We start from the raw sequence: 8,464 nt of genomic DNA on the forward strand, positions 1-8,464 counted from the left end.
TGATCGCTGAGGTGCTGAAGCAACCACCCACCACAGGCAGCTATAGCCTTAGATAAGGGAGGTCTCCACTGCAATCCCTGGATGGACCCCAGCTGAAGACAATCCAACGACTGCCACTGCCGCTCCCTGGCCTCCAAGGAGAGGCACCAATTCAGAGGATCAGGGCTCTGGATTTGGGGCGGGGAGGGGGGCTTTTCAGGGTCAGAGCCCCAGAGACTGTTCCACAAGAAAGGAGAGTCTGACATGGTAGAAGTTGAAAGACATTCCTCTGCTGAGAAAGGAGAGGACTCCTGAGCCACTCGATGTCCGCTGTCATCAGGATCCGACCAGGAATGCAGTCCTAGGTCAGTCCTGCAGCTGCGGAACACAATCTGTTGTGACTGCCCAGAGGGAAACTCTCCCCCTCCACACACACAAATGCCTAGGCAGCAGAAGGCAACTGGAAGGTCTCTGCTGTGAAAGCATGCTGGCGGAATTCATGCAATGGTAACCTATCCACAGATGACAGCACACCTATGATCCTAAGCGCCTTGCTTGTGGGAGAAATCTCACGCCCGAGCAAGGACCGAGAACCACGTGCCAGAGTCGGTGGCTACATGCCGCCCCACAATCAAGCACGGAGTGTGTAATGACACCTCCCACACCAGTGCTCCTCAGCACTATGCGGTGCAGACTGACGCGGAGGCTTGAGACCATGCCGAAAGATGGCAGAACCCAAATATGGTTGTGGACTGCACAGACAGGAAGAATGTCGCCTGCCAGCATCCAAGGCACTTGGAACAGATGCCTTACCTTTTTCCAGCTGCGCAAGCTGTGCCTCAACATCACAGTAACTCCAGCAGAGTGGAAAGAACAGGGTGTCAAGGGTGTCCCCAGCACCACTGGTGCTCTGGGTAAGGCATAGTGGAGGGTGCGATCTATGATGTCACCCCCTCCAGTACCTGATAATGCTTCAAGAAGTGGGCCCTCTAAACTGCATCAGAATCAGCTCACCTGTGAGTCCCACAGGAAACAACAGCAGCGAAGTCCTGGCAATCGCAGGTGCTTATGGAGTACTGTGGACATGTCCTGCAGTCTCTGACTGCAGCCACTGGTGCCCAGAGCAGAGACGGTGCCCATAAGGCCACGGCGCTTTCGCACTCACCAATTTAAAGCCACTACTGGGCACCCATTGACTCTGCACCCAGGGCCTTGACTGTGCTAAACCCAACTATAATCAGTTCGCGGGTATATAGCACCATCACCGGTACCACAGGTACTCATGGACAGACTGCCCAGAGGCCATGATGGGGACTCTGTGCCTGAAGGTATCGATCAAGGAAGCCACAGGTGTCTGCAGGGAGAAGCCCTGCAGTCCTCCCACAGGTCACCGATGCCAAAAATCCGATGACTGCCAGTGCAATGACAGTTCCCCTCAGCTCACTTATTCATCCGGGGGTGTCGATGCTTTGAGCTTGATGACCTCGCAAGCATTACAGCTGATGAGAGCCTCTCTAGCACCCATTAACACTGATTGTGTGCACAACCCAGCAGGGCCTCCAATGCTGGGATCATCAGCTGAAGGGACAGCTCTGAGCTTCTTAGTGCTCCATAGTGGATGCCACCCAGGAGTCTTGAGGGCACAGGACCACTGCATATGGATGCACCAGCACATCAGGGTGGCTCGAGTAGAAGGCCAAAAACCCTTGCCACCCGAGGGTTGCACAGTCACGCAGAGGCTTCGGAGAGCCCCAGCGGTTGATGGCCTCTGGTGACAAGGGCACTCAATGGCAAACCTGGTGCCTGGAGCTTGATGAAGTTCTTGCGGTAATGAAAGGCATCGGTGGTCCAAAGGCCTCCATGGTGGCCCCATGCCTCAGTGGCATTGAGGTCATGCTGGCACAGATGCCATGCAACTTGATGACCTAGTGGGGGGCCGTGGCATCAAGGGTACGCACCTCAACAGCATCGAGAGCTGCCACAGCATGGATTCTACACACCTTGACAGCAGAGGGCCTGCCACCATTTCAACCTTAACAGCCCTGAGGGTGGCCATGTACGCATCTTGATGGATCGAGGGTGTCGATGGCATTGAAGGCACAGCGGCATTGATAGTACCATGGTCACCAAGGCATCAAGGGCACTGTGTCATCAAGTGTGCCGCACCATGGAACCAAGGGCATCAAAGGCGTCGTGACACCATGGGCACCTCAATATCAAGGGCAGCATGGCCTCGAGGGTGTTGACTTGCCCCGTACTCCGCTCCCTCGATGCCCAAGCCAGTGTAGCGAGGTTTCAGTTCTACCTATGCCAATAGCAAAGGCAGCCACTACGGTATCATGGGTGGTCATGGTCCTCAATGGCAATGAGGGCAACCCTGGACCATGGTACCTGAAGGTGGGCCCGGGCTTCAATGTGATCCCGACTTCGATGCGTTAGATGAACGGTGCACTGGTCACAGTCGTGCACCTGCAACATCCATGGGCATGGTACCAAGGTGTGGCAGCAAGCTGCTTGCCAAGGCTCCACTCACCCTCTCTCCCAGGGAGACTGCATTGCCAAGGCTGGCAAGCAGGAGAGGCAACGTCATCCAGGGCTCCTGCTCGTGGAGACTAGTTCCTTGATGTGGAAAGGATGAGCTCTCCCTCCTCCTCCCAGGAATTGCATGGTCCTCAATCCTTCCACCATCTGAATCCATCAATGCCGATCAATTGATGAATCGCCATAGAACTCCAGCCTGGGTGGAAGTCAGGCAACTCCCTAGGCTCAGCAGCTTACACAAAATCACAGACCGACTGCATCAGTCAGTCCTGTCAGCACCATGGAAAAAGAGAAAAAACAGAGAGCAAGGAGAGGATACAGATAAACTGCAGGAGAAGTTTTTTTTTTTGGTTTTTTTTTTTGGGGGGGGGGGGGGGGGTTGTTTGTTGTTGTTTTGTTATTTGTTTTTTTTTTAAGTAACAGACCCTGCCAGACTGCACAGGGGAAAGCCTACCATGCGGCCAGCAGAAGTTGGAAAAAAAAAAAAAGAGGAAAATTAGAAGAATAAAACTACCTTAAGAGAAAAGGGAAGAAAACAGCTGCAGCTGTTTGTAAGATAACTTACAAAAATGGTGAGAAGACAGCAAAGCTGAATACTGTGGGGAAAAAAAAAAGGACTGAGGGACTCTGCCGAGGGGGCAGGGTGATAACTACAGCTGCGCCTGCTCAGGGTGATAACTACAGCTGCGCCTGCTCATTAGGGCATGCTGAAAGCTCTAGATTCTTTGAGATCAAAGTTCTGTGCTGGGCTCCATCCATTGATGTCTCCCATGTGCGAGGACTACCATTCCTGCTTTTCCTCGGAGAAACAAGATTGGTCCGCTTTGCTAATATTAAAAGACATTAAATTTGAATCTGTTTGAAGTAATTTTGGAGACCTATGCTTATGACACCCAAGCTCTGAACATGAGCCTGATTAAATGTGATTTGTTTTAATCAAACTGTCAGTTTTGCCTGCTGTGCAGCTTCACCATACCTGACCGCAGTGATGCCTCCCTATCAGCAAGAGTCCTCAATGAGCCTTTCCCACAAGCTTTGCCAAGCATCTCCTCACTGGTTACACAAGCTCAAGCCTCAGCTCTGTTTTGTCAGCCTTGCCATTTCCTCAGTGCCTTTTCATGGAGTCACCCTGGTTCTTTGACTGACCACTTGTGTCTTGCCTTGTGGCCTCTGGGCCTGTCTTTACCTTATACCTCGTCTTGAAGCTTACTCAAGATTTTCCTGCCTACCTAGCCAAGCCTCATCTTGCCTGTCCAGCCCCTTGAGGTCCTGTACTGCTCCTGTGGCGGTATAGTCTGATTCCAGCCCAGCCCCCTTGATACAGACTTAATTTCACATCACAGAGTACCTTTTTAGCACATCTATACTGTATTGCCAGAAACACAAGTTAATATCAAGTTTCGCTTTCCACATGCGCTGCCAAAAAAGCCATGAAGAAAAGCCAAGATCTGTAAGTCACCCAATAAATTTTGCACACCTTCAATAGAAGCAAACAGCTACATTGACTCCAGTCACCCAAAATATTGACTGTTCAATTCTTCCTGCAATACTACTACAATCTGGATTCTTGTATCTAGCTTCACAGCCACAAATATTTGACCATTGGATTCACGCCAGACATTTGCTCTGCCTACTACAATTACAGCCTCTTATGAATATGTCATGCACTTTGTTTTGAAGCTGCAACAGATGATACACCTGACACCACTAAAAGATTCTTCATTCAACTCTACTGGAAGGGGTCCATCAGGGCCCCATAACAGACATGTGCTTGCCTACTATGCCTGAAAGACTTTCTTCATCCTGACTCACAGTATTTCCTGTTCCTGAGAGAAATGTTCATCTAATCTTTGTAATTTTCCTGTGGTCAGTCTTCAATTCCTCGTCTTCAGGCCTTCAGTCTCTTCCTCCGCCCATCCGTACTGTTCCTTGCCTTCCTGCCCCATGTTCCCTCAGACAGAACTCATATTTGACTTTAGCTTGACTCTCGACCCTGTTTGAACTCCTCCTGCCACTGACCACTGCCAGATTACTGACTCTGATCAAAAACTGCCTTCCCGAACCGCTACATGACTCTGCCTGTAACCAACCTCCCCTGGACCCTGGCCTGTGACTTGGCCATCTTGATGGATCTTCACCTCATCTGCAGAGACCTGCACCGAAGTCCAGCTGGCCCTGGCACCCAAGGGCTCAAGCTAAGGGGAACGAGGGCTGGTATAGATGAGGCTCCAGTTGGGCCTCCGCTACAGTCAGCTCTGCCAGCAGATTGTGGCAGGTTGTGCCAACTCCACACCTTGGTCCAAGGGTCCATGCCCACAACAGATTTGAAATTACTCAGACTGTTTAATACTGCTATTATGCTAAAGCTCCTGCTTCAATTATCATCAGCCTAGACTCACCTTTTCCAAGATACTAAGCTATTCACTCCTGGACAACTCACTGACTGCGATCACCACCAATCCTAGAACTTTGACAAGGCAAACTTTTCAACTTATATTTCCATGGACGACTCCTTTGGCTTCAAGAATCATCATCTGCCTTAAAAACTTCCTGACTCCACTGAATATCACTTCATCCAATCATGAATCCAAGTCCATACTGATTTTGCCAATCTGCTACCATCTTCATCCTAGCCCAGTTATACAATTCATAAGGAAAGCCCAAAAAAATGGATAACTAACTATATAGCTGGGTTTAAAAAAGGTTTGGATAAGTTCTTGGAGGAGAAGTCCATTACCTGCTATTAATCAAGTTGACTTAGAAAATAGCCACTGTTATTACTAGCATCAGTAGCATGGGACAGACAATTTTTGGGTACATGCCAGGTACTTATAGTCTGGATTGGCCACTGTTGGAAACAGGATGCTGAGCTTGATGGACCCTTGGTCTGACCCAGTATGGCATGTTCTTATTCCCCATTGATTGATAATTTATGGACTTCTCCTCCAGTGACTTATCCAAACTTTTTTTTTAAACCCAGCTACACTAACTGCCTTAACCACATCCTCTGACAATGAATTCCATCAAGTGAAAAGAAGATAAACCCCATCTGATCCATCCAGTTGGTACAAACATAACTAGTGAAAAAGTTTCCCCTCCATAGCAGAGCAAAAAGCCAATAAAACTAGCAAAATACTAATAAAACCTCAATAAGAAGTTTGCTTACTTGCTGGGGTGGTTATGTTTATGGATAAAAAAATAAGGAATGAAAGCTCTCCTTTCATGAAGAGTCTGTCTGATTGCAATATGGACTTATTGTAAGGTGTTCTAGGGTAGTGGTTCTCAACCTTTTTCCCATTGTGACACACCTGACAGACCACACTCATGTGTGACACTGCTCATTACAGTTCTCCACGGAAATAAAAAATAAAGGCCTGGTATTATTTTTATTATTAAGAATGACACAAGGGAAAGATACATATTCTGTCTGAACAGAAATTGCATAAATAGTAAACATCCCACACCAAAACAGCACCAATTTCTAGTACACACCTTACCTAAGAAAAGGCAATACTGAAAATATTACACCAGGCCTTAAGATACCAATACTACACCTATTAGGAAAACGGAACAAGCCAGGCTACTATAGAGCCCTACATAGAAACTACGTGCCAGCAGAAAACCTCACCTGAATCACATGTGCTGACCCTCACCTAACAAAGAATAAAGAGACCAAATCTGAATTAGAAACCGCAACAAGCCAGAGTCTCTGTATGCAGTGTAACAAAGGAAAAAAAGAAACATCACCAGTCCTTATAAAGAAAATCAAGAAATATAAAATCAATAGCAGCAAAACCAAACAAAAAGAACAGATTTCGAAACAGCTGATGAATGGAATATCCAATAATTAAAAACTTATCAAAAATTTCTAGATACTAATACAATATTTCAAAATAGCAAACACAAAGGCCCAATAATGAAAAATACAAAAAAAGTTTTGCTCTGCATACCGGGGAATGTTTGATATCCAGGTGCTCTGAGATGGTTCTGAATTAGCAGGAGGAGGGATGGTTTCCTTGCAGCTTTCTCCTCTCTCTCTCACTGGCTCTCAATCGCTCACATATAAAATGCTTTTTCTCTCACTTATATAGGCTCTTAATTACACATATGCTGTCTTTTCACGCTTACACACATAGGCTTTCAAATCACACACACATGCTGTCAACACACAAACTCATTCACATACTCACATGCTCCCTCACCTAACCCAGCTCTCAATCACACACAGACATACATGGTCTCTCTTTTACTTATACACACAGGCTCTTAATCATACATACACATGGTCTCACACACACACAAAAGATCTCAATCACACACACACATTTTCCTTTCACACAAACATGTTTTCAAACACAAACTTACACATACAGGTTCTCAGTCACACACTTACATTCATGCTCTCTCTCATACACAGGTTCTCAATCACACAAATACTCTTTCACATATACAGGCTATCAGTCATTCACATACATGCTGTCACACACACACATGGGATCTAACACTGTGGTTCTTAACCTTTTTCGGCTGGGACACACCTGACATGGTTCTCACATGCGAGACACACTGAACATGTGACCATCACGGGGCTGTATGTAAACATACACTCTGCATTCAAGGGAACCCCCTTGACCTCCATCAATGGATGCAGAGCAGAACTAGGGCATTACCCATAGAACTCACCATGCAAAAAAAAAAAAAAAAAAAAAAAAAAAAAGATATTCTGGTTCTGATCACATCTCAATAAAAGCAAAGCAAACTACCTTTACTACTAGGCACAATAGCCCTCCTTATGAAAAGGCAATAATTTACCACTAATGCATATCCTATTGAGAAAACACAACAGATAGGTTTGATACAATTGCCTACATGCTAGTAAAATACCTCACCTCTGTCACACACACAGAACCGACCTCCTTCAAGTAGAGAAAGACCACAAATTATAAATATGGAGACAAACTGGAATGGAAACCCAAAAAAAGCCACTCTTAATGCAATGCAAACCTGGAGAAATGGAAAGAGAAAAATAGCACTGAACACAGTCCCAGGATCTGCAATAAGGCACAGAAATTAATCTGCACAAAGTTACACCTACATTATGGAAAACATAACAACCCTATCTATGAAAAGGCAACACTACAAATATTAAATCAGGTCGTAAACACTAATACATCTCCTGTTAGGAAAACAGAACAAGCCAAGCTGCTATAGATCCCCACACAGAAATAATTGTAAAACTATATTAATAAATGTTTCAAAACATCTGATGAACAGAATAAGGCCAAACAATTAAAACTAAAAAATGATTAAAAATCATCCAAATATCAATAAAATATTTCAAAACAGAAGACATAACATAATACTCAATAATTAAAATGGCAGTCAATCAAGAAAAATAAACTTAAAATGCCACCATTACTTACCCTCTCCAGCAACTCTCCTACTCCTTTCCCTTGAAAGCACATACCAGGAGCAGCAGCGGCTGCTGAAGCTCAGTCCTCTTTTTACGGCCCACAAGTCACTCACTCACTCACATACACCCACCCCAATTAAACCCTAAGACCAGTCTCTGTCTCACACAGACACCAGTCACCTCCCTGCTTAGTCTTCTCTTTCTCTGTCTCATACACACCCGTCACCTCCCTAACCAGTCTCTGTGTCTCACACACACCCCAGTCACCTCCCTGCCCAGTCTCTGTGTCTCACACACACCCCAGTCACCTCCCTGCCCAGTCTCTGTGTCTCACACTCACCCCAGTCACCTCCCTGCCCAGTCTCTGTGTCTCACACACACACTTTGCTTAGAGCCCCAATGCTGTGTTCTACTTTAATTTCACAATGGCAGATTTCTCAGGGCTGCCGCTGTCTTCTCAGCAGCAAACATTTATTTTAGAAAAATGCCACAGCACTCAAGCCTTTCTTCTGGCTGGCGGGATATCCCATG

This window comes from Rhinatrema bivittatum, chromosome 8 (genome assembly GCF_901001135.1).
Source record: "Rhinatrema bivittatum chromosome 8, aRhiBiv1.1, whole genome shotgun sequence".
Classification (NCBI taxonomy): domain Eukaryota; kingdom Metazoa; phylum Chordata; class Amphibia; order Gymnophiona; family Rhinatrematidae; genus Rhinatrema; species Rhinatrema bivittatum.